Raw genomic sequence first — 27670 nt, 5'->3', positions numbered from 1 at the left:
CTACTCAAAGTGGGTGGCGAGGGCGCCATCCGCGCGGCAGACTTGGGCGACCTCGCCCCAGCCGCGAGTCATGAAGATCCTCCCGGAGGCGACGACTTCAACCTTCGCTCCAGTTGCAGGGGCGTCACAGTCGGCGTGCTGCAGCCAAAGCTCAAGGGGACCTCTCGGCGGCATCTCAGCGGCGAAGAACTGCGGGAAGCGAATCCAAGTGCTTGGAGGCATCGCCGCCCACTGCACGAACTCGCGCGAGGAGTCCGCGGCATGGACCCCTGGGGCGACAGCATGCGTCACCACGGCACGGCGACCACGGCCCTAGCACTGTCAGGACCCCGATTCCAAGTCACATCGATCTAGCTGGTAACACCTCATATCACTTTGCGGCCTCACGCACGGTATTCCCACGGGTGTCGCCTTACCATGGCCCGGGACTGTTTGCGCCTTTTGGCTCACGTATATGATAGTGTCGCTAGCATCCATATGACAGAGAACCCGGGATGACATGGCTAGTCGTGAACCCAAAGCGGCACTAACCCATGGGGACAGGCATACGTGAATCAACTTCAAAAATGTCGGTCAGCAGCGTGTGAATCCGGGCTGTAGCACTGGGCTAACAGGACTCCGGTAACCCGGGCTGTAGCAGGCTAGGCAGGACTCCGGATGTCACCGCGTGACATTTCCCCGAAGGGACAGACACATGAACGAAGTGAAACACATGCCGGCCAGTCAACTGTCCTGAGCAGTAGTGCTGGGCTAGCAGGACTCCGGTGAACCGGGCTGTAGCGGACTACTATGGCTCATGGAAGCACAAGACTACATTTCCCCATAAGAGAGGCTACCAAGGATAAACAACTAGGTTGTCGGATCCCACACATACCAAGCATTTTAATCATACACACAATATGCTCGACATGTGTAAATACAACATGGCATCACAACATAACTCTATGACTCAATTATTTATTCATTAGGCTCCGAGGAGCGAGATATTACAAACATGGGTCTCATGACTCAACATTCAGAGCATACAAGTCAAAGCACACGCGGAAGCTTAACTTGTCTGAGTACAGACAACTACAAAAGAAGAAGGCTCAGAAGCCTGACTATCTACAAGATCCTGCCGAGGGCACAAGATCGTAGCTGAGGTAACGAGCTAAACGTCGAAGTCCAAGCGGAACTACTAGTGGGACTGAAGTCTCTCTGCAAAACATAAATTAAGCAAACGTGAGTACAAATGTACTCAGCAAGACTTACATCAGAACTAACTACATATGCATCATTATCAACGAAGGGATGGTGGAGTTTAACTGCAGCAAGCCAGCTTTGACTCGGTGGCTATCCTGAACTACAACTACAAGTAACTCTTTTGAGGTGGCGCACACGAGTCCACATATTCACCATATCAATACACCACTATGGATCCGCTCCCGTCTCCCTGCGAGAACGCCATCCATAGCACTCACACTTATCTTCCGCATTTTAGAGTATCCACTTTCGCTTGTCTATGAACTATGCAAGGGGTCCAAGTTTCCATATCCGAGGAATCCGGCTATTCGAATAGATAATGATAACCCTGCAGGGGTGTACTTCTTCACACACGCTCTCGCCACTTATCGCCCTGTACACGTCATGTACCTGGGCAACCTTCAAGCGGAAGCCGGGCGAGGGAGTCGGCCACGACCTGACTAACCAACAAGTCTCTAGTCCAGGTTTATCGCCTATTCGGGTTCCATCCGCAAGGAGATCCGGCCGGGGTGTCGCTCACGGCCCCAAACGATGTGTGCAGGCTTCCCAAGCCCACCATCCGGGTGCCACTTGGTACACCGTGCCACTGTGCCTAGTCTGTCCCAGGCCCACCTGTACCGGGTGCCACTTGGTAGACTACTAACACTACCTACAAACACCAGAAACTAGTTGCAACTCCTGGACAGAGATCGAGTTGATTAATAAGTTGAGAGGGGCACTTAAGCATTCCAATGCGTGGTAGTAACTGTTCATGGATCACAAACACAGAACTTAGTTCCTGAGGACGGCTGCAATGAGACAACCCACCATGTACTCCTACATGGCCTCTCACCGCTACCTTTACCAAATCGTGTTCACACACTTAGCTCAAACACAGTAGGACATGTTCATCACCATTCCAATTCATCCCCGATGAATCCGACCTGACTCAACTCTAAGCAGTAGCAGGCATGACAACAAGCATGAATGAGTAGGCACATCAGGGCTCAAACAACTCCTACTCATGCTAGTGGGTTTCATCTATTTATTGTGGCAATGACAGGTCATGCAGAGGAAAGGGGTTCAACTACCGTAGCATGTAACAGATGAAACGTTGTTATCCTAATGCAGTAAAAGAGAGCAGGAGCGAGAGAGTGGGATTGTATCAGAATGAACAAGGGGGTTTTGCTTGCCTGGCACCTCTGAAGATAGTATAACTCTTCATCGGTGTCATCAATCTCATCGTCGGAATACGTCTATCAAGAGGGGACAACCACCGGCAAACAAGAGGGAACATAATCAATGCAATGCAACAATATGACGCATGCTATGGCATGGCAATATGAATGTGTTTTGGGCTAATGCAAGCTAGAACAGATTGTAATGAGTCCATTTGAACCAAAGATTCAAATGCAAACCCATTTCATGAAGTCATATTAGTGCATTAACTTGATTCACCTAAATAGCAAGGTTAAAGTATTCTAACATGCATGAAACTAGGACATATGGATAGATTGGATTTTTCTGATAATTTTTCATATATAAATTATTTAATTTGGAGTTATGGTTGATTTTATATGGATTTTAGAAGTTTATACTAATTTCTGGAATTTCCTGAATAAGAATAATTCCAGAAAAGGCATTACTGCATCAGCATTGCGTCATGCTGACCTCAGCAGGTCAACAGACCCGGTCCAGGTCAAACCTGACCAGTGGGTCCCACGTGTCAGTGTCATTAGTCTAACTAGTTTTTAGTTAGTCCTAATCCTACTTAAATAGCAGGTGGGTCCCATTTGTCATTGACCCAGAGGGGTCAAACTGGGCCCACCCGGGGGTTAACTCGGTCAGCGGGGTCAAACCCCTGGTCGGCAAGTCAAACCCGCCGGCGACTTGATGCCGGCGAGGCCCGAGACGGCGGAGAGCGTCGGAAACGCGCTACAGGGCACGGGCAAGGCTCTTCTTGGGCTTGTTAGAAAGCTCTTGCTAGCGCGCGTCTAGTGGTGGTGGAGGCCGGGTCTATCGTGGCCGGAGCCAACGATGGCGAGCTCCAAGGCGGCGGCCGGAGTTCGGCCATGTGCGGGGTTTGGGCTGCGGCGTGCAAATGCGGAAACTGAGGCGCTAGCGAGGCACTACGCGATGCGGCAAGCATGTTGCGTAGCACGGAATGACCAAATGGTCGCCGGAGCGACGCCAGCGACAAGCTCGAGCGGAGGCGAGCTTCGGCCATGGTGGAACTATGGCCTAGAGGGTGCAAATGCGTGGGAAAGAAGAGTGGAAAAGCAGCGGAGCTCACAAGGAGGTCGATGAGCAGATCAATGGGCTCGGGGGCGACCGGAGCGAGGCGAATCGATGAACGGCGTCCGGCGGGTACCGAGGTTGAAGACGGCTCGATGGCGGCGATGCAGGGCCTCCGGCGAAGCGTGGCTCGGTGGGGAGGGCGAGGGCATCGCGGCGGAGCTTCTGGACATGTCAGAGAGGCGAGGGGGAGGCGGTGGCCGCGGTGGTGCACGTCGGCGGCGGCGGGCGCATTCGGGGAGAGAGAAGAGAAGGGGGAGGAAGCCGTGGGAGAGTGAGAGGGTCCAGGGGAAGGTCGGGCGATGCACGTGGCGCTCGGGGTAGACTCCAGCAGCGGCAAGCAAGCAGGAGGTGGCCGGACGCGTGCTCGCGCGCGCCAGCCACGCGCTCGTCCTCCTGGCAAGGGGGAAGACGACAGGGAGGAGCCCCTGGTGGGATGGGCCGGCCAGCTACAGTGCTGGGCCGGTTTGTAGGCACTAGGTAAGTTTTCTCTTCTCTGTTTTATTCTGTTTTCTTTTGTTTTTTATTTATACATTTTTCCACTGATTCAAATTCAAAAGAATTTCAAAACAGTGACAAAACCCTTTGAATAATTTTATGTTGCTAGATGGACTTTTCCAACACCACATAAAACATTTCAAAGTTAATTGAAAATATATCCCATATATTATGAATATAATTCCAAATTCAAATACAATAATGATTTAAATTCTGTGCCAAAATAATTCCTTAAAAATGTTCAATATTTTTGGTTTGGATACAAACCCTTGCCAAAATTATCAAACATTAATGAAGGCCATTTTGGTTTCACTGAATGCAAGCTTAAGGGTTCTTGCCCTTTTTTATTTAAGTTTTTGAGGCTTCCGCTTTCCTCAATTCAAGTTTCAGAAATTTAGACATGATGCAGGATGCTTATGAAACTAATTGCAATCAAATTCTAGGGTTGAGACAACTCACCCCCACTAAACAAGAATCTCGGCCCGAGATTCAAGTCATGAGGCAAGAAGACAGAGGGACACAAGCTAACACAATCTTCACGATCCAGATGTCTTTCTCGAGGATGTTGATTCATTGCATCACCTTGATCTTGATGTCTTTGCGTTTGAGCTCTTCATCCAACATGATGGCGACAGAAGGAAACTCTACAGGAAACGATCTTCTCAAAGATCGAGCAACTCAAGATCAACTCATGGAGTGAGATATAAAACATCTCTTGAGCTGAGACACGAAACACACATCAGGGGTGATGGAAAGAAGCAGATGATAAAGGTTCAAATTTGTTAGGCAACAATTCCACGCTTAAGTAGGATGGTGCATGGTTTCAAAGTAGCGAGGAGATAATTGCCATGATACCATAACAAGACATCTTAAGGAAGGTGACTCGCAGAAATATTCCCTTAAGTGGCAAAAGGAATTACTTTTGATTCGGAGATCATTGAAACTCTTTATACCAGCCTAAGGCAATCACAATCGATCATTTGAAGGAGTTCAAAAGAATGACATACTTGGACTAGAAAGGATGATGTGGACTCCCTTGTTGAAGACAATGAAATGGATGATTTTGCTTATCATCGGAAATGGATGGGACCCATGGTAAGTCCACTTTTGAAGATGATCCTGAACAACAACTACTGAGGTGCAAGCGGGGAACAAAATGCAAATGTTGGGAATGATTCTGGTAACTGGGGAAGAACTCAACAGTCGAGAGTGAGTCCACTATTTGAAAAGGTTATAACATAACCGAGGAAACTGGAAGCAAATCCCAGTTAACGGCAATGGTAAAACCTAGTTCTTGAGCGTGCTCTCAAGAACTGGAGCATCTCCATATTCATCAAGGTTTTACCAATATCCGTGTCAAGGATCCTGGCAACACAACATACCACCATGATGAATGGTGATGGATGATGCATATGCAAATGAAGATAACACTTTCTCAGATTTCACCTTAGCGAGGCCAAGGGAACAAAATCTGGATGATCGACCCAGAGACATTTAGCACTCCGCTTCTAATGTTCTCCTTGATGTGCGAGGATAACCCATTTATTGATACGGTTTGGTATCTAGGACATCAAGTAAAAGGTCGGACTTCGGGAGCACAAGAATCCATAAGGATTAACTACGGAGGTAAATCCTACGAAATCCTCATGGGGAGGTGGCCAACTTTCTTCAATCGAGATACTACAATAATAGGTCTTCCGGCTGGATGTGTTGGCCACGACATCCACTTTACCGGTTATCGAGGGACCAATATTATAGTTCTTGGAAAATGCTCCAACCATCATATCTGCCTGAGATTCAGATCTGGTTGGTGTCAGGATATTCCAGACTCATCGAGTCTAGAAAGAAAATGAAAGTTTGCAACACAAATCGACGAGACGACGTTGCGAGATTCTCGGGGAATGAACTGCGATAGCAAGCTCCAAAACATGAGTTGGTTCTGCTACAACATGTGAACACGTTGTCCCAGACAAGTATGACCACATGGTAGTCTTATAATAAAACACTACCTAGTTCTGGTGGGGAACCATCATTGAGGATATCGAAATCTTGTGCATGACCTAGGATAGCACAACAACTCCTTTTCCTGGAACAGGTCAATCAGTGGCTTAGTGTGCTATGGAATTCATATGGAATGAAGATGATCAGTCTATCAGACCATGGAATACTTCGCACGTGCATGACTGACTTGGGATGATTCCAGAGGAAGCAAAACTAACTTTCTCGAACTCAAGGCGGCAACTTGCACAAAATGCATGTGAATCAGAGGAAGTCACTTCTTTCATCCAACATATGCTTCATGAGCTAGCATGAAGAGATGCTTTCCAAAGTTTCCAACACTCGCTTAATGTTCGACAAAATCATGGAGAGGACATGGATGTTGTCGATGGGCTCAACAACAATTCATCCAGGTTTCCATATAAATGGAATTCCATAATTAAGTGGACACGGTGATAGCATTGGTCAGACCCGAAGAATATAATGATGTATGCTCGAGGAATCAACCACAAGTAAAACAACATTATGAATATCGTTGGTTCTGATTTGATTTGACGATAGCCCACACTCAAATCAAAGTTTGGGTAAGACAATAGCACCGACAATTGATCACGAGGATCAATTGATGAAGATATCATCTTTCTTCAACACACACGCACACACATGCAAGATATCCCTTTGGAATAAACTGAGTCGGACAAGCTTTTATTTTTCAACTCTCCAAGTTGTTGTTTAGCTTAACCAACTTGCTCAGGGTATCCGACACAGATTCTTGGAGAAGGGGTGGTTTACAAGAAACCAGCTTGATCATGAGCTCAACATAACGGTCAGGCGACAACCTGGTAACACTTCCGAGAAGATAATCGGAAAGTCATGAACCACCGATATGTTACTAAGCTCGAGAACAATCTCGCTTTTCAGGGCAAGACGATGTGATCAAGAGAGTGATGGATTGACATGATCCTAACTCATTGATCGAAGTGTGCACCAGAAATAAGGACTAGGTAGCACGATAAACCTTAGGGTGATGATTCAATAACCAGCACGCTAAGAATGAGAGTATTGTCCATTAACTACCAAGCAACGGAGTTGGTAGGAGTATTGATTTCGCACATCACAGTACACTTGTTGGCACTCCGGTTACAATAACACGGAACCGAGAATGAACAATGATGGCAAGAAGTATTACTGCGTCAAGAATTCATAAGAGGTGGTGCAATTCTCATGACACTCCTGACATAAAGATGCTAACACTCCAAGGTAGAGCAGAGCAAAAACTGGATTGGCATTTTGATCTGCGGAATACAATTGTTTTGACCCAATCCTAGATATGGATGAGGTTCTGGAGTTTGTTTCTCCTAGTCATTCTGGAATAGGATGGCTTGACGGACCACAAGAATAATAGGCATCGATGAACACGAATGCACAACTATTCCTGACTATCAATTGATAGACTAGGGTCGGACCACGGCAGTGACACTACCGGCCTCACGACCATCTCACGATGATGGGACCGCCTCTTCTTCGGTGGGAGTAGCTCAGGCTCGTTGAGGGGACTCTTGCCATTCTCCGCGGCCGAGAACCTCCGTATCGGCGCCATGACTGCACCAGCGAGCAGTGGAGCAAGGAAGAAGAAGAAGCGGGAGAAGCAAAGGAAGAGATGGGTGACGGGGGCTCCACCCCCCACTTCCCATTTATAGCCAATATTAGAGCAGTGATACGTCCATTTTGCATCATGCTTTTATATCGATATTTATCGCATTATGGGTTGTTATTACACATTGTGTCACAATACTTATGCCTATTCTCGCTTATTTTACAAGATTTGCATAAAGAGGGAGAATGTCGGCAACTGGGATTCTGGACTGGAAAAGGAGCAAATATTAGAGACCTATTCTGCACAGCTCCAAAAGTCCTAAAACTTCACGGAAGTCTTTTTCAGAATATATAAAAAATATTGAGCGCAAGAAGTTCCAGCGGGGGGCCACACCCTAGCCACGAGGGTGGGGGCGCGCCCCCTGCCTCGTGTGCCCCCTGGTGGCCCTCCGATGCCCATCTTCTACTATATGGAGTCCTTCGTTGAGGAAAAAATCATAAGCAAGCTTTCGGGACGAGACTCCGCCGCCACGAGGCGAACCTTGGCGGAACCAATCTAGGGCTCTGGCGAAGCTGTTCTACCGGGGAAACTACCCTCCGGGAGGGGAAATCATCACAATCATCATCACCAATGCTCCTATCATCGGGAGGGGGCCAATCTCCATCAACATCTTCACCAGCACTATCTCCTATCAAACCCTAGTTCATCTCTTGTATCCAATTCTTGTCTCCAAGTCTGGGATTGGTACCTGTGGGTTGCTAGTAGTGTTGATTACTCCTTGTAGTTGATGCTAGTTGGTTTATTTGGTGGAAGATCATATGTTCAGATCCTATATGCATATTAATACCCCTCTGATTATGAACATGAATATGCTTTGTGAGTAGTTACGTTTGTTCCTGAGGACATGGGAGAAGTCTTGCTATTAGTAGTCATGTGAATTTGGTATTCGTTCGATATTTTGATGAGATGTATGTTGTCTCTCCTCTAGTGGTGTTATGTGAACGTCAACTACATGACACTTCACCATTATTTGGGCCTAGAGGAAGGCATTGGGAAGTAATAAGTATATGATGGATTGCTAGAGTGACAGAAGCTTAAACCCTAGTTTATGCGTTGCTTCGTAAGGGGCTGATTTGGATCCACATGTTTCATGTTATGGTTAGGTTTACCTTAATACTTTTGTTGTAATTGTGGATGCTTGCAATAGAGGTTAATCATAAGTGGGATGCTTGGCCAAGTAAGGACAGCACCCAAGCACTGGTCCACCCACATACCAAATTATCAAAGTACCGAACGTGAATCATATGAACGTGATGAAACCTAGCTTGATGATAATTCCCATGTGTCCTTGGGAGCGCTTTCTTCTATATAAGAGTTTGTCCAGGCTTGTCCTTTGCTACAAAAAGGATTGGGCCATTTTTCTGCACTTTATTTACTTTTGTTACTTGTTGCTCGTTACAAATTATCTTATCACAAAACTATCTATTACCTATAATTTCAGTGCTTGCAGAGAATACCTTGTTGAAAACCGCTTATCATTTACTTCTGCTCCTCATTGGGTTCGACACTCTTACTTATCGAAAGGACTACGATAGATCCCCTATACTTGTGGGTTATCAAGACTCTTTTATGGCGCCGTTGATGGGGAGTGAAGCGCTTTTGGTAGGTGGAATTTGGTAAGGAAAAGTTTATATAGTGTGCTGAAATTTACTTTCACTTGTTACTATGGAAAGTAATCCTCTGAGGGGCTTGTTCGGGGTATCTTCACCCCAACCAGTAGAGCAAAGAGTTGCTCCTCAACCTACTGAACCTACTGAAAATGAAAATGTCTGCTTTGAAATTCCTTTGGATATGATAGAAAAACTGCTAGCTAATCCTTTTGCAGGAGATGGAACATTACATCCCGATGAGCACCTAATATATGTGGATGAAGTTTGTGGATTATTTAAGCTTGCAGGTATGCTCGATGATGTTATCAAGAAGAAGGTCTTCCCTTTATCTTTGGAGGGAGACGCATTGACATGGTATAGGCTATGTGATGCTATGGGATCATGGAACTACAAATGATTGAAATTGGAATTTCATCAGAAGTTTTATCCTATGCATCTTGTTCATCCTGATCGTAATTATATATATAATTTTTGGCCTCGCAAAGGAGAAAGCATCGCTCAAGCTTGGGGGAGGCTTAAATCAATGTTATATTCATGCCCCAATCATGAGCTCTCAAGAGAAATGATTATCCAAAAAATTATGCTCGGCTTTCTGATAACAATCGCACCATGCTCGATACTTCTTGTGCTGGCTCTTTTATGATGAAGACTATTGAATTCAAATGGGATTTATTGGAAAGAATTAAACGCAACTCTGAAGATTGGGATCTCGGCGAAGGTAAGAAGTCAGGTATGACACCTAAGTTTGATTGTGTTAAATCTTTTATGGATACTGATGTTTTCCGTAAATTTAGCACTAAATATGGACTTGTCTCTGAGATAGTAGCTTCTTTCTATGAATCTTTTGCTACTCATGTTGACCTCCCTAAGGAGAAGTGGTTTAAATATCATCCCCCCATCAAAGTAAAAGTAGCTGCACCTATTAAAGTTGAAGAAAAGACTGTCACTTATAATGATCCTATTATTCCTACAGCTTATGTTGAGAAACCACCTTTTCCTGTTAGGATAAAAGAGCATGCTAAAGCTTCAACTGTGGTTCGTAAAAGCAATATTAGAACCTATACACCTCCTGAGCAAGTTAAAGTTGAACCTAATATTGTTATTGTTAAGGATCTCTTGGCTGATAATATTGATGGGCATGTTATTTATTTCTGTGATGAAACTGCTAGAATTGCTAAACCTTGTGCTAAAGATAAACATAGACCTCTGGTAGGCATGCCTATTATTTCTGTTAAAATAGGAGATCATTGTTATCATGCCTTGTGTGATATGGGTGCTAGTGCTAGTTCAATACCTATTGACCTATACAAAGAAATTATGCATGATATTGCACCTGCTGAGTTAGAAGAAATAGATGTCACCATTAAACTTGCCAAAAGAGATACTATTTCACCAATGGGAATTGTTAGAGATGTTGAAGTCTTGTGTGGTAAAACTAAATATCCTGCTGATTTTCTTGTTCTTGGTTCCCCACAAGATAGCTTTTGTCCCATTATATTTGGTAGACCCTTCTTGAACACTGTTAATGCTAGGATAGACTGCAAAAAGGAGTAGATGGTGCTAAGATAGCTTTTGTCCCATTTATTTCTATGATTTAAGACATTACTTTTGGGATGATCCACGTCTTTATAAAGAAGGAGTAGATGGTGTTATTAGACGTTGTGTACCTGAGCATGAACAGGAACAGATCCTACGCAAGTGTCACTCTGAAGCTTATGGAGGACACCACGCTGGAGATAGAACTCCACATAAGTTATTGCAATCCGGTTTTTATTGGCCTACTCTCTTCAAGGATGCCCGTAAGTTTGTCTTATCTTGTGCTGAATGTCAAAGAATTGGTAATATTAGTAGACGTCAAGAAATGCCTATGAATTATTCACTTGTTATTGAACCATTTGATGTTTCGGGCTTTGATTATATGGGACCTTTTCCTGCCTCTAATGGATATACACATATTTTAGTTGTTGTTGATTACGTTACTAAGTGGGTAGAAGCTATTCCAACTAGTAGTGCTGATCATAACACCTCTATTAAGATGCTTAAAGAAGTTATTTTTCCGAGGTTTGGAGTCCCTAGATATCTAATGACTGATGGTGGTTCACATTTTATTCATGGTACTTTCCGTAAAATGCTTGCTAAGTATGATATTAATCATAGAATTGCATCTCCTTATCACCCACAGTCTAGTGGTCAAGTAGAATTGAGTAATAGAGAACTCAAATTAATTTTGCAAAAGACTGTTAATAGATCTAGAATTGGTCCAAGAAACTTGATGATGCATTATGGGCCTATAGAACTGCATATAAAAATCCTATGGGTATGTCTCCGTATAAAATGGTTTATGGAAAAGCATGGCACTTACCTCTCGAACTAGAACATAAGGCTTATTGGGCTATTAAAATGCTCAATTATGATTTCAAACTTGCCGGTGAGAAAAGGTTATTTGACATTAGCTCACTTGATGAATGGAGAACCCAAGCCAATGAGAATGCCAAATTGTTTAAAGAAAAAGCTAAAAGATGGCATGACAAAAGAATACAAAAGCGTGATTTAATGTAGGTGATTATGTAGTGCTATACAACTCTCGTTTAAGACTTTTTGCAGGAAAGCTTCTCTCTAAATGGGAAGGTCCTTACGTTATCGAGGAGGTCTATCGTTCCGGTGCCATAAAAATCAACAACTTCGAAGGCACAAATCTGAAGCTGGTGAACGGTCAAAGAATCAAACATTATATCTCAGGTAATCCTATAAATGTTGAAACCAATGTTATTGAAACCGTAACCCCGGAGGAATACATAAGGGACACTTTCCGGAACGTTTCAGACTCCGAAAAGGAATAGGTATGTGGTACGGTAAGTAAACCGACTCCAAAACAGTTCTAATGGCAATTTTTCTCCATTTTGGAATATTTAGAAAAATAGAAAAATAAGAAGCAGTCCGGGAAGGACGTGAGGGCTCCACGAGGGTGGAGGGCGCGCCCTACCCCCTGGGCGCGCCCCCTGCCTCGTGGGCACCTCGTGTGCTCTCCGGACTCCGTTTTCTTGCATGTTACATATTTTGATCGGTAAAAATTCATTATATGATCTCCCAAAAGTTTTGACCACAGTATCACGCAAAAATCTCATGTTTTTGTTTTGAGTTGTTTTTGCTGCAGATTAGAGCAATATGTCGTCCCAGGATTCAGAAGGAGAAAGCTATGTGGTTGATTATCTTGTAGGTCCTAAGGTCTATGGGGACGTGGAGCGTTGTGGTTGGACTACGGAAGAAGAAGAGGACTATGAACCCAGGGGAAAGGAGGAGATGAGTTCAGATGAAGATGAAGTCCCATTACCTCAACCTGGGGACATGCATGTGGAGTTCAAAAAGTCAAGCCTCCCTAATAGAGCAAAGAAACCTAAGATCGAGTTTATCCCTTTTCGCCTCTTGTAGGAAAACAAACAGGAATTATGCAAGAAGATATGAAGCCTTGAGCAGGAGATCGATGACCGAAGGGATCAAAACTCTGTCCTCAAGTGCAAATTAAGGAAGAAGCCTACGCCATCAACAAAACCAACACCCTCTTCACCAACAAAAAAGGAGATATAATCACATGGGTATGGGCACTCCCCTTGGCAACTGCCAAGCTTGGGGGAGTGCCCCGGTATCATATCACCATCACACTCTTATCTTTACCATTTTTCTTAGTTTGATCCTTTTGGTAATATCTTGATCTAGTAGCATAAAGTTTTAGTATGATCTAGTTGTGAGTTTTGCTTTATGATCCTTCTATGTAATCGAGTACGTGAGCTATATATAATAAAGATTAGTGTTGAGTCAAGGGCTTTATTATTTTGCCATAATCTTGAGTGAATAAAATAAAAGAGAAAGAAATAAAAAGAAACAAAGAGATCATATGGATCTTATGGAGAGTAATGAGCTCACATAGAAAGAGTATGATGAATAAAAGTTGTTGAGAGTTGACAAACATAGTTTTGGTCATCGTTGCAATTAATAGGAAGTAATAAAGAAACAGAGGTCTTCACATATAAATACACTATCTTGGACATCTTTTATGATTGTGAGCACTCATTAAAATATGACATGCTAAAGAGTTGATGTTGGACAAGGAAGACAATGCAATGGGTTATGTTTTCTTACATCTGAGATAAATTATATTGTCATGGATCATCCAACATGATTGAGCTTGCCTTTCCCCCTCATGCTAGCCAAATTCCTTGCACCAAGTAGAGATACTACTTGTGCTTCCAGACACCCTTAAATCAGTTTTGCCATGACAGTCCACCATACCTACCTATGGATTGAGTAAGATCCCTCAAGCAAGTTGTCATCGGTGCAAGCAATAAAAATTGCCCTCTAAATATGTATGACTTATTAGTGTGGGAGAAAATAAGCTTTATACGATCGTGTGATACGGAAGAAATAAAAGCGACGGACTGCATAATAAAGGTCCATATCACAAGTGCCAATATAAAGTGACGTTCTTTCGCATTAAGATTTTGTGCATCCAACCATAAAAGCGCATGAAAACCTCTGCTTCCCTCTGCGAAGGGCCTATCTTTTACTTTTATCTCCTAGCTTGCATAAGAGTAATGGTGATCTTCACCCTTCCTTTTTATATTTTATCTTTTGGCAAGCACAACATGTTGGAAAGATCCTGGTATATATGGCTAATTGGATGTGAGTTTTCATGAACTATTATTGTTGACATTACCCTTGAGGTAAAACGTTGGGAGGCAAAACTATAAGCCCCTATCTTTCTCTGTGTTCGATTAAAACTCCATACCCATAAGTATTGCCTGAGTGTTAGCAATTGTGAAAAACTATATGATAGTTGACTATGTGGACTTGCTGAAAAGTTCTTATATTGAATCTTTCCTATGTTATGATAAATTGCAATTGCTCCAATGACTGAGATTATAGTTTCTTAGTTTTCAATGAAGTTTATGATTCATACTTGAAATTGTGATTGAATTGTTACTCTAGCATAAGAGATCATATGACAAGAATTATATAAGTTGTTGTTCCAAGAATGATCATGATGCCCTCATGTCCGTATTTTATTTTTATCGACACCTCTATCTCTAAACATGTGGACATATTTTTCGATTTCAGCTTTCGCTTGAAGACAAGCGAGGTCTAAGCTTGGGGGAGTCGATACGTCCATTTTGCATCATGCTTTTATATCGATATTTATCGCATTATGGGCTGTTATTACACATTGTGTCACAATACTTATGCCTATTCTCTTTTATTTTACAAGATTTACATAAAGAGGGAGAATGCCGGCAGCTGGGATTCTGGGCTGGAAAAGGAGCAAATATTAGAGACCTATTCTGCACAGCTCCAAAAGTCCTGAAACTTCACGGAAGTCATTTTCAGAATATATAAAAAATACTGAGCGCAAGAAGTTCCAGAGGAGGGCCACACCCTAGCCACGAGGGTGGGGGCGCGCCCTACCCCCCTGGGCGCGCCCCCTGCCTCGTGGGCCCCCTGGTGGCCCTCCGATGCCCATCTTCTACTATATGGAATCCTTCGTTGAGGAAAAAATCATAAGAAAGCTTTCGGGACGAGACTCCGCTGCCACGAGGCGGAACCTTGGCGGAACCAATCTAGGGCTCTGGCGGAGTTGTTCTGCCAGGGAAACTTCCCTCTGGGAGGGGGAAATCATCACCATCGTCATCACCAACGCTCCTATCATCGGGAGGGGGCCAATCTCCATCAACATCTTCACCATCACCATCTCCTCTCAAACCCTAGTTCATCTCTTGTATCCAATTCTTGTCTCCAAGTCTGGGATTGGTACCTGTGGGTTGCTAGTAGTGTTGATTACTCCTTGTAGTTGATGCTAGTTGGTTTATTTGGTGGAAGATCATATGTTCAGATCCTATATGCATATTAATACCCCTCTGATTATGAACATGAATATGCTTTGTGAGTAGTTACGTTTGTTCCTAAGGACATGGGAGAAGTCTTGCTATTAGTAGTCATGTGAATTTGGTATTCGTTCGATATTTTGATGAGATGTATGTTGTCTCTCCTCTAGTGGTGTTATGTGAACGTCGACTACATGACACTTCACCATTATTTGGGCCTAGAGGAAGGCATTGGGAAGTAATAAGTAGATGATGGGTTGCTAGACTGACAGAAGCTTAAACCCTAGTTTATGCGTTGCTTCGTAAGGGGCTGATTTGGATCCACATGTTTCATGCCATGGTTAGGTTTACCTTAATACTTTTGTGGTAGTTGCGGATGCTTGCAATAGAGGTTAATCATAAGTGGGATGCTTGTCCAAGTAAGGACAGCACCCAAGCACCGATCCACCCACATACCAAATTATCAAAGTACCAAACGTGAATCATATGAACGTGATGAAACCTAGCTTGACGATAATTCCCATGTGTCCTAAGGAGCGCTTTCTTCTATATAAGAGTTTGTCCAGGCTTGTCCTTTGCTACAAAAAGTATTGGGCCATCTTGCTGCACTTTATTTACTTTTATTACTTGTTGCTCGTTACAAATTATCTTATCACAAAACTATCTATTACCTATAATTTCAGTGCTTGCAGAGAATACCTTGCTGAAAACCGCTTATCATTTCCTTCTGCTCCTCGTTGGGTTCGACACTCTTACTTATGGAAAGGACTATGATAGATCCCTTATACTTGTGGTTCATCAGGAGGCCAATCGCCAGCCTCCACGATCTAAGGTAATAATGATCTTTTTCTGCATGCAGCAAGGACCCATCAGTCGGGTAGTTGACGAAGTAGCATGAGGAAGCGGAGACGCCCACGTCCAATCAGTCGCCATGCGCCAACCGTGGCCACGGGCTGATGGGACCCGCGGCGCTCCGCGCTTGCCCTTTGGCTTCGCCTCGAAGCCAAGCCCGAGCACACCTTGGGCCCGGGGGCTACTATCAGCGTTCTGGGAACGGGGGTCCCCAGACTTGCCTGCCTGTGGCCTACAGCGTGGCTCCACCAGCGGCCCTATATGGCCCATCTGAACCAGCAAAACATTCAAGACCCTCGCGAGGGGCCAAGCCTCGCGAGGCGGACGATGCAAGACCTCCTCAGGGGCGGCCTCACCAGGCTGGCTCGCGAGGGGCGAAGAGATCAAGGCAAGGGACACCTTGCAAGGTTCCTGTGACGCAAGCCATGACGACTGGAGCCAGGCGGGCGCCAGCGCGCACAGTGTCCTTGTTTCCTCTTTGGTGCTAAAGGGGCAAGCGCAGACGAGGAGTTCTGAGGCACCAGGCAAAGGTTTCCATATCGGTGCAACAAGACCAATACCAGCAGGATGGCAGGACGGAGGTCACCGCGGAGCCCAAGACGGCGTCACCACTAGAGCCTTTGGCAGGCAAAGACTACTTTTGTCAGGATAGCTTGTACTAGTTGTCTCCCTTCGAATTTGGTCATTGTGGGATCCCTTCCCGCTCAATATTTGGGAAGAGGACCAGGGCCTCTATAAATAGGACTAGCCACCACCGTAGGGAGGCCGGGATCGGATCCATATCATCCCCAACCACTCAAGTTCACTAATCACAAGAACACCTCTCCTCGTGAGGTTGTTCTTCCCTTGTAACTGTTCATCCTCAGCCCAAGAGGCAATCCACCACACCACACTGGAGTAGGGTATTACACCACAACGGTGGCCCGAACCAGTATAAATCTTGTGTCTCGTGTTCTTTGGGTTCATTGAGCTAGGCCGCGTGATCATAGAGCGTGCGAGCTAGAGAGGGGGAGAGATCTTTGTGTGCACCCCAGTGTTCGAACCTCAAGGGTTTTGCCGGAACCCGAAATCTGACACATATGAAGTGTAAATACTGATATTGAGGAATTTGATTGCAAGATATAGAAGAACTCCCCCTAAAGATGAGCATAGTGAGGAATTTGCTTTTGAAGCAATGCACACTTGAAGAGTAGAATCATGGATATCTCCCCCTATATCTTGTAATTCATACACACATTTAACATATAATATGAAGAATTTGAAATGCATGATGAAATATGGTGACTGATGTAATTCAGCATGCATGCATTAACATATATGAGGAATAGGCATGCAGAAGAACACAGCAAAAGTATCAGACCACCATCGGGTTTTAAGTTTACAACTCAGTCCAGCAAAGTCTTCAAAAGAACGAGAGTTGAAACTTAGGGGGAAAATGCCCATATAAGTAGACCCGCTTGAAGACTAACTCAAATTTCTCCCCCTTTGTCATCAAATGACCAAAAGAGACAAAAAATGAGGACTAACGCCCTGGAAGAATATCATCATGGATTCGATGAAGGAGTGTCAGCATTGTTCGGGTCGGTTGTTGAGGTAGGGCCTGCCGTAGTGTCATCCAAGTCTTCATGTTCATCAGTCGCGCGTGATGAATAATATGAGCTGGCTACGAAGGAAGGAACTTTGGTCTTCTTGTATTTCTTCGCCGGTGGCTGAGACTAGTCAAAGTCCTGCTTGAAACCCATTTGCTTCAGATCATCTTCACCATACAGATGTGACAAAACAGCCCAGGTGCGACCGAACACTTCATGGAGGTAGAACTGGTTTTCCTTCACTGCATTGTGTGTAGCAGTCATGTTGTGAAGAATAGAACCAAAATGATGCTTAACCCATTTGTGGTTACGATCGACCTTTTGGTGAAGACTGAGGAGAAGCTCACGATCAGACATCACCCTTGGAGCTGTGCCTTGAGGATTTTGCTTTGAAGAATTTGCGACAGAGTCATGAGTGGCATAGTCATCATTGGTGGAGTAGGATGCAGCTTTGCGGAGCAGACCATCCAATGGACGAATGCCTTCACCAATAATTGCAGTAGTCTTGCCCTTTTCATCAGATGAGGAAAATGTCTGCTTGAGGACTTCTATTGGGGGCAGGTAACTTACGTGATTCTAAAAATCAGCCTTATAGTTGAGTGAAGACCTTGTTCTGAGGAATCTCAAAATCCAAGGAGCATAAGGCTTCAACTCAAATGGAGAGAGTGCAAAATTCGCCAGAGTCCTCATGAATAAATCATGATAGTTGATAGGAATGCCATGAATGATATTGAATAGCAGATTCTTCATGGTGCCAACAACTTCTTCGTCATTCGAGTCGTGGCCTTTAATAGGACTCAATGTCTTTGTCAGAATGTGATAGACAGTTCTAGGCACAAACAGTAATTCCTTCACGAGGAACTTGGTCCTTGGGGCTTGACCGGGTTTCAGTGACTTCATCAACACTTGCATGTAGTGAGCGTAAGTTCAGGTTCATGGTATATAGCGCCTTCAAGGGGAGGACTGACAGGCAGGGCATGAAGCAATTCAGAGGCCGGTGCTTTGAAGTGTGTATTCTCTGTCATCCAGTCCAATACCCAAGATTTCACATCTTCAGCTTCTCCTGTGATGTGCAGCGTGGCATAGAACTGAAGAATTAGCTCTTCATTCCAATCAACAATGTTAGTGCAAAAGTTGAGCAGTCCGGCGTCATGAAGAACACTGAGGACTAGCGTGAAGCAAGGTAGTGATTCCATGTCCACGTGAGGAATATGCTCGTGGTCGAAGACTTCGTCTTTGTTAAAAAGTAGCGAAGAATAGAAGTTTGCTTGGCTGGCAGTCCAGAAACGCTTCCTTCTAAAACGAGCAGAGTCATGGGGTTGTAGTCTGTGAAGAATACATGCTCGTGGAAGAAGTCAGCAGCCTTGAATTTTTGCTTCTTTGAGAAAGGATCCTTTGTCTTGGGCTAAGGAGTGTCATTCAATTGCATCACAACCTCAGGAATCGCAATCTCAGGATCCGCAGGCTGAGGAATTTCAGTTTCTTCTTCAGTGGCAGCCTAGGTATTCAATTCTTCAGCAGCAATTTCATCAGCACTAGTGGTTGGAATCTCTTCAGGGATAAACAAAGTGGGGTGTGGTTCATCAGATCCCATTTGAACTTCAGTACTCACTGGGGACTGAGGAATTTGTTGCAGAGGAGTGAACAAAGAAGAATTGGGGTGCTGGCTTTCCCAATGGTCATCATTCATCATTGGCGTTGTGCACCCAATGTCCACATCCTCATCTTCTCCATTCATTTCTTCAACGCCAGCCTCTTCAGCAGTAAACTGAGGCATGGGCGATGAGACAACCGGGGTTCATGTATTCTTCATCAAAAGGAACGAGATCCTTCGATGGCATGCTCGAGACTGGAACAGCATCAATCGGATTTTCAAACGAGCTGGTCAATTTCTTCATCTTCTTCGTAGCTGAAGATTCTGATGAAGTTGATGTTTTCCGTTTCTTCACAGTTGCACGCTCCGCAGCCTTGGTCTTCTTCGCTTCTGATGCAGAAGAAAGAATTGGACTTGGTGTAGGTGCAGGAGGAGCAAAGGAAATTGGTTCCGTTTCTTCAGGCACAACTGATGCAGTTGCCCTGGCATGATCAGTTTCTTCAGGCACAGCGGTTAAAACTTCAGCTGTCCTGACGGTTTCTTCAGGCACAACACTAGTGGTTGCCCTGGAAGTTTCATCAGCGGCTGGAATGTAGTCATCAGCCTTGGTAGTAGCATTTTCTTCAGCAGCCTAATTGTCATCAGTGGTGTTGGCATTTTCTTCAGTAGGCTGAGAAGATACTTCAGCCTGAGGAATTTCTTATTGCGTTGGAGCTGCAATATTGGTAGTGAATTTTTCAGCTAACTTCACAAATCTGACCTTGGCTCCAAGCCAATCTGTGCGGTAGACGTTGAATTCATCACTGAGTCCTTTGATCTTAGCTTGAATAGACAGAAATTCATCGGATGTCATATTGACAACATTTTTCTTCAGGTAGCGCTCTTTCTTGTATTGCGCCTTCTTCAGCTACCTGGCCTTCTCAAACTTCCATTTCTCTTCGTCAATGAAGGCAGTCAACACATGACTTTGACCAGGAGTGAGGTTCATCTCAGGCAGAGGTGTGTTGGGGTCCTTGTGCCACAAGTCGATGAAGTCGAGGATCAACTTTGGATCCAGTATCAATGGCACGTTACTGCCTTTGGCTCTAGCGGCCCTGTGTTGTCTGTCTTTGATGACTTCTTCAAGTTCTTCATCATCAGCTTCGTCCTCAGAGGACGGGACCTGAAAGGCAACCTGCTTCTTTTGAGGACTTGGTCTAGTGCCTCGTCCAGCAGTGGCCTTGGTCTTCAGCAAAGTGGGGCCAGTTGAAGAATGCAGACGAGATGATGAACTTGCAGAGGCTCCTGAGGCAATAGAGATGCCTGTTGTCCTTTGGCATGAGGCAAGATGTGCAGGTGCTGAGGACTTTGACGGAGGAGCTAAGGATTTTTCAACTTGAGGAACTGGGGCGGCTTGAGGAAATGGCCATGAGGGCTTAGCAGAAGTTGTCCGTGAGGGCATTGAAGAAGGGGCACTGGGCTTGTGTGCAGGCTTCTTAGGCATGGCCTTCTTCGGCTTGCTAGCAGAGGCCTCTGTAGTGGCAGCAGCAGCGGCAGAGTCTTCATTGAATTTCCTCACTGCCACTTTTGCTACTCTGGCCAACTTAGCTTGATGCTTTGCCCATTCATCAGGATAGTCCTCACCGCGCTTGAGGCTAGTGGGATCAGCTTCTTGGCCAGGTGCCAATGGAGGTCTTGGGCAAGGAGGGTGAAGAGCAAATTTCTTCATATATTTTGGAGTGACATATCTGTATTCTCTCCATTCTCGTGCCCATCTCCTCTCTATCCTTTGTATGCGCACCTTGCGCTGATTTTTGTCCTCCTTTCCATGTGTGGCCTCATCAGGAGTGCAATAATCCTTGTAAATGTCATCAGGGATCTCAAAAGCTGTGTTGACTTTCAGTTTCTTTCCTCCCTTCTGAGGTTTCTTTCCGTCAGCCATTTTCTTCAACTGAGGATTTTGAACAGTTGAATTCTCTGAAGAGGCATGCAGTTTTTCTTTGAGGAACGCTGCAAATGAGTTAAGTTGATGAGAACCTAGAAATTCAGCAGCAAACATGTGTACCTGTGAACAGAGTATAGGTACGAAGAATTTGGAGAGGTCATATGCGTTCTCAGAAGTTTTTGCAAAAATAACAAGTTTGAGGAATTTGACCGGATGAGTCTTGAGGAATTTCACTAAGCGTTCTTTGACTTAGGTTCCAGAGTTGTACAGATTTTAAAATCCACACAATTGAGGAATCTTAAAGAGAAATGTTGCTTAGAGAAACATATCAAGAGCAGATGATATGTGAGGTGTTTACTGTGTGAATATTTGAGGAATAAACACCTTTTGAAGATTTGAAGAAAACATCAGAATCAACAAGGGCAGTAAAAGTAACTTTTAATTACCCTTGACGAAGAACATGATGAACTGTGAAGGATATTTTTAGAAGTTCTTTAGTTCAAATCTTCCACGTCCTAACTTGGCTGAGGAAGACAGCTACGGCGGCGGCGGAGTGAAGAAATCCGCAGCCGGCGCGAATACGACGGCGACGAGGTCGAGGCAGTGAAGCTCTTCCTCACTGGCAACGATGAAAGTAGCGGCAGCACTAGGGTTTGAGAGCTCGAGCGAGGGAGTGAGGTCGAGCGGAGTAAAAACGAAGTGAGGAAGGGAGGGGGTTATTTATAGCCGAAGTGAAAAACTGCTCGCCCGAGGAAATTGGACGAACGTGCCCCTGACCCTTCTCATTCGCGTGGCATGTGTCACCCATGTACAGAGAGGTGACGATCGTGTGCGATCATGGTGAATAGAATATATATTGTGGAAAGTGGAACGGTTTGAGCGGCAAAAGCCGAAAATTCAGATAAGATAAGTTCAAAGTTTCGTTCGCAAATTCTTTAGCTGACAAGGACACAGTGAGGATTTTGAACGAGTTTCAAATAGAACGCACATGAAGAATTTGTGAATAGACTGGGTTGAGTTTAGCATAGAGGGGAAGGATCCGATCACATTCACTTAGCAGAACAAGCAACTTGAAGAAATAGCAATAAGTGAATGATGTAGAGGACATAAACTCATATATATCTATATTGCCAATGAAGAACAACAACGGAAAGGGTGAAGACATTGCAAAGTTGAAGAAAATGAACAACTGAGGAATTTCAAAAACTCAAATTGAAGATTTTTCAACTTTTGGTGGTGGCGTGACCCACCGTATAAGAACGATGATTTCAGACACCGCGTACAATTGTCGTAGGGTTCTTAGAATCAAATTCTTCGTTAATTTCTTCACACTTAGAGGGTTAGTCTTCATTGATTGAAGAAATATGTTATTTCATGTGTTGCACATCTAAGTCATCAATTTTGCATAAGTGTTAGGATGTGTGTCCTTTTCAAAGGACATTCGAAGATTCTAAGATATTTAGCTCACACCTCAACTTGCTAAATCTCTTCTCATCCAAGGGCTTTTTGAAGATATCGGCTAGCTGTTCTTCAGTCTTCACATGCTCAATAGTGACGTCGCCCTTCAACACATGATCATGAAGAAAATGATGACGAATTTGAATGTGCTTTGTCTTCGAGTGCTGAACTGGGTTATGAGCAATCTTGATGGCACTCTCATTGTCACAGTAGAGAGGCACATTCTTCATGTTGATGTCGTAATCCTTGAGGGTTTGCTTCATCCATAGCAATTGAGCACAGCAAGAACTAGCAGCAATGTACTCAGCTTCAGCGGTAGACAGTGATACGCAGTTATGTTTCTTTGAGGACCAACAGGCCAAGGATCGTCCGAGGAAATGGCATGTGCCTGATGTTGACTTGCCGTCCACACGATCACCAGCATAGTCAGAGTCTGAATATCCAATGAGATCGAAAGCCGAGCCCTTGGGATACCATAATCCAAGTGTTGGTGTTGTGAGCTAGATATTGAAGAATATGCTTCACAGCCTTATGGTGTGATTCCTTCGGTGTAGCTTGAAATCGGGCACACATGCAAACACTGAGCATAATATCTGGCCTAGATGCACATAAATACAATAAAGAACCAATCATGGAGCGGTATACCTTTTGATTGAAGTCAATACCGTTTTCACCAGTGCATAGATGGCCATTTGTGGGCATAGGGATTTTGACTCCTTTGCAATCTTGCATGCCGAATTTCCTTAGTACATCCTTGAGGTATTTCTCCTGAGATACGAATATGCCATTGCGCTGTTGACGAATCTGGAGAGCTAAGAAGAATTTCAGTTCTCCCATCATAGACATTTGATATTCTTCACTCATCATATAAGAAAATTCATCACTGTAACATTGGTGAGTACAGCCGAAAATGATATCATCAACATATATTTGGCACACAAACAATTCACCATCATAAGATTTAGTGAAAAGAGTTGGGTCAAGTGAACCGGGTTTGAAGCCTTTCTTCATGAGGAATTCCTTCAAAGTATCATACCACGCCCGAGGGGCCTGCTTGAGGCCATAGAGGGCCTTATTGAGTCTGAAGACTTTGTCAGGATGCTTTGGATCTTCAAAACCTGGGGGTTGAGCAACATATACTTCTTCCTCAAGCTTACCATTGAGGAATGCACTTTTCACATCCATTTGATGTAAGATGATATCATGATGGTTAGCATAAGCAAGTAATATGCGAATAGCCTCAAGTCTAGCAACAGGTGCAAAAGTTTCATCAAAATCAACTCCTTCAACATGTGTGTAGCCTTGAGCTACAAGTAGTGCCTTATTCCTCACCACAAGGCCATTTTCATCTTGCTTGTTGCGGTAGATCCACTTTGTGCCAATGATATTGTGCTTGCAAGGATCTGGACGTTTGACTAGTTCCCAGACGTTGTTGAGCTCAAATTGATGTAATTCCTCTTGCATAGCTTGAAGCCACTCAGGCTCCAGAAATGCTTCATCTACCTTAGTGGGCTCTGTGATAGAGACGAAAGCAAAGTGCCCACAAAAGTTGGATAAATGTGAAGCTCTTGAGCGTGTGAGAGGACCTGAAATATTTATGTCGTTGATGATTTTCTCAATCTGCACTTCATTTGCAACGCGAGAATGAGCTGGTTGTCGTTGAGGAATTTGATCAGCATTTTCTTTAGCACCATTTTCTTCAGGTGCATCAGCATGACGTTCTTTACGTTCTGGAACGACTTCTTCAGCAGATTATTCGGTAGGAATGACATCCTCAGTAGCCTTGAAGTTGATGGATTCCTCAGGAGGTATTTCATCTGTCACAGAAGGTAGGTGCTCTCTTTGCGAGCCATTAGTTTCATCGAACCACACATCTACAGTTTCAACAACCTTGTGGTGATAGGTGTTGAAGACTCTGTAGGTGTGCGAGTCCTTACCATAACCAAGCATAAAACCTTCATGTGCTTTCGGTGCAAATTTAGAACTAGGATGAGGATCTCTAATCCAGCATTTAGCACCGAAGACTTTGAAATAACTCACATTGGGTTTCTTGTCAGTGAGGAGTTCATATGCAGTCTTCTTAAAGAATTTGTGAAGATATACCCTATTGATGATGTGGCAAGCAGTATCAATTGTCTCAGGCCAGAAGCGAGTAGGTGTCTTGTACTCATCCAGAATAGTGCAAGCCATCTCAACAAGAGTCCTGTTCTTGCGCTCCACGACGCCATTCTGCTGAGGAGTATATGGAGCAGATAACTCATGAGTGATACCAAGTTCATCAAGATAGTCATCAAGACCAGTGTTCTTGAACTCATTCCATTGTCACTTCTAATGTGCTTGATCTTCACACCAAAGTTGGTTGAAGCCCTCGAGGAAAATCGTTTGAAGGCTTCCTGCACTTCAGTTTTGTAAGTGATGATATGCACCCATGTATATCGAGAATAATCATCAACAATGACAAAGTCATATAAAGATGTAGCACTAGTAAATGTGGCATAGTGAGTAGGGCCAAAGAGATCCATGTGAAGCAATTCAAATGGACGAGTGGTAGTCATGATGGTCTTTGAGGGATGCTTGGCCTTGGTCATCTTCCCGGCCTCACAAGCTCCACACAAATGTTCCTTGAGGAATTTGACACCCTCGATGCCAATGACATGCTTCTTCTTCGCGAGCGTGTGCAAGTTCCTCATCCCAGCATGACCAAGTCGTCGATGCCATAGCCAGCCTTCTGAAGCTTTTACAAGTAGACATGTAGCAGGTTGTGGTCCTGTAGAGAAATCAACAATATACAAATCTCTTCTCCTAAAGCCTTCGAAGACTTTGGAATTGTCAGCTTCCATGATCACAACACAACGATACTTGCCAAAGACAACAACCATATCAAGATCACAAAGCATTGAGACATACATGAGGTTGAACCCTAAGGACTCGACAAGCATGATTTTGTCCATGTGTCAATCCTTTGAGATTGCAACCTTACCTAGACCCAATACCTTGCTTTTGCCTTTGTCAGCGTAGGTGATATGCTTCAGATGCGATGGAGATAAGGGAGCGTCCATCAATAGATTCTTGTCACCAGTCATGTGATTTGTACATCCACTATCAAGGATCCATTCAGTGGCTTTGGGTTGATCATCCTGCAGATGAATTAGTGCAGCTTACGAACTCATATACTTCATTAGTGAAGAATATGATATCAATTTCATCAGATCAATTTCATCAAGCAATAGAACAGATAAAGCAGTAGAGGACGAGAGAAATGAGAATTCATTTCTTCATGATTAGCTTGCGTCCTTTCAAGCATATTCAGATCTCCAGTAAATTCTTCAAACGTTTAAGTTCGTCTGGAGAACTGACCCTGCATAAGAGATCAGTTCTTTTTCTTCACCACCCACATCTGAAGGGGTGGCAAAGAGTTCATCATTCTGCGAGCTACATAATAGAAAGGTGGCATAGATGCCAATCCACTTCGTTTCACATAACAGGGGTTAGGGTAAGCATAAGAGTAAGCAGAGAAATTCTTCGAAGATTTATGAACATAATGATTTTACTAATAATGCACATATCCATAATCCTTAGATCTTCCCTGCGAAACAGAAGGGTTAGCATGATGATGTTCATATGAGTACTTTGATCCTTTTGAGGAATTTGATCCATGTGAGGAATTTGGTCCGTATGAGGACTTGGATCCATATGAAGAATTTGGTCCATGTGAAGAATTTGATCTGGGGTTCCTATTCTTCACAGGTGGTGTCATGATGACATTCACCTGAAGACTTTCAAGGCACTTTTTGGGAACCCAGATTTTCTTTATAGGAGAACCGTTCCTGCAGTTAGTGCCAACATATCTAGAAAATACTTCACCATTCTGATTTTTGAACAGTTTATAGTTGGAGTCAAATGACTCATCAGAGGAATATGAAGATTCACATGTAAAGCCAGATAAAGTAGATGGATCCACTGAAAGTCCCTTTGCAGCAACCCATGAGGTTTTGGGATACTGCTCGGGTTTCCAGTAGGTCCCATCAGCATTGAGTTTTCTCTCAAAGGCAATACCCTCTTTCCTAGGGTTCCTATTGAGGATCTGCCTTTTAACCGCATCACAAAGAGCCTGATGCCCTTTGAGGCTTTTGTACATGCCTGTCATATACAACTTCTTCAGCCCTGCATCATCAGTGATACTAGCAATGTCCTCAGATGAGGAATTAGTGATAGCAGAGATAGTTGAAGAATTTTCAGCAATGGAAGCATTTGAGCATTCAGGTGAAGAATTAGCAGATTCACGTTTAATGCACTTCAAACATGGAGGAATAAATTCTTCCTGGGTAGCGCTGATTTGTTGAGCAAGTAATGAATCACGCTCCTTCTGAAGATCTTCATAACTCACTCTTAACTGCTCCAGATCTTGCTTTCTTTGAATAAATTCATAAGAAAGCTTCCCATGATCACATAAGAGAGTGTTATGATGACCTTGAAGATTGTCAAACTTGGACTGAAGTCCCTGAAGGCTTTCAGCCAAAGCTTTAGAATGATCCATTTCTTCACCCAACATATCATCGCTCTCATCTAGCATGTTTTGAACTTTTTCCAAAGCTCTTTGTTGTTTAGTGGCAAGGGAAGCAAATTTGACATAACTGGGTCCAAATTCATCACCAGATTCATCATCACTGGACTCAGGTAAGTAGCATTCAGTTACCTTGGCACCTTTTGCCATAAGGCATGGTGCAGAGGATGATGATTCTGGATTGAAATTCTTAGCCTTGCATGATTCCATGAAGTCCTCGAACCAGGGTCCATGATGAGATCGATGACTTTCATAGACCTCAGAGAGTCGGTCCTAGATGAGCTTTGCATGGCTGAGATGCATAACGTTCCTGAACTAATTTTGTGACAAACCGAAGCAGATGATGTCCTTCACCGTGAGGTTGAGAAGTGTGTACTTGCGAATGTCATCAGCCTCCGCCATCTTGCATAGGTCAGTAAGGCCAATCTCGATGACGGTCCAGAGTTCGCTGTTCATCGCCATGAGACGCTTCTTCATCATGGCCTTCCACTTGGGATAGTCATGGCCATTAAAGATGGGGCATGTCACAGTCTTCAT

The 27670-nt window shown here is 44.0% G+C and overlaps 1 pseudogene; it reads right to left on the bottom strand.

Annotated features, from left to right (window-relative positions):
* On the bottom strand, nt 1–27670 carry LOC119272078 (annotated as a pseudogene).

Source organism: Triticum dicoccoides, chromosome 3A, assembly GCF_002162155.2.
Source record: "Triticum dicoccoides isolate Atlit2015 ecotype Zavitan chromosome 3A, WEW_v2.0, whole genome shotgun sequence".
Lineage (NCBI taxonomy): Eukaryota > Viridiplantae > Streptophyta > Magnoliopsida > Poales > Poaceae > Triticum > Triticum dicoccoides.
This window is presented reverse-complemented; position numbering and strand designations above follow the sequence as displayed.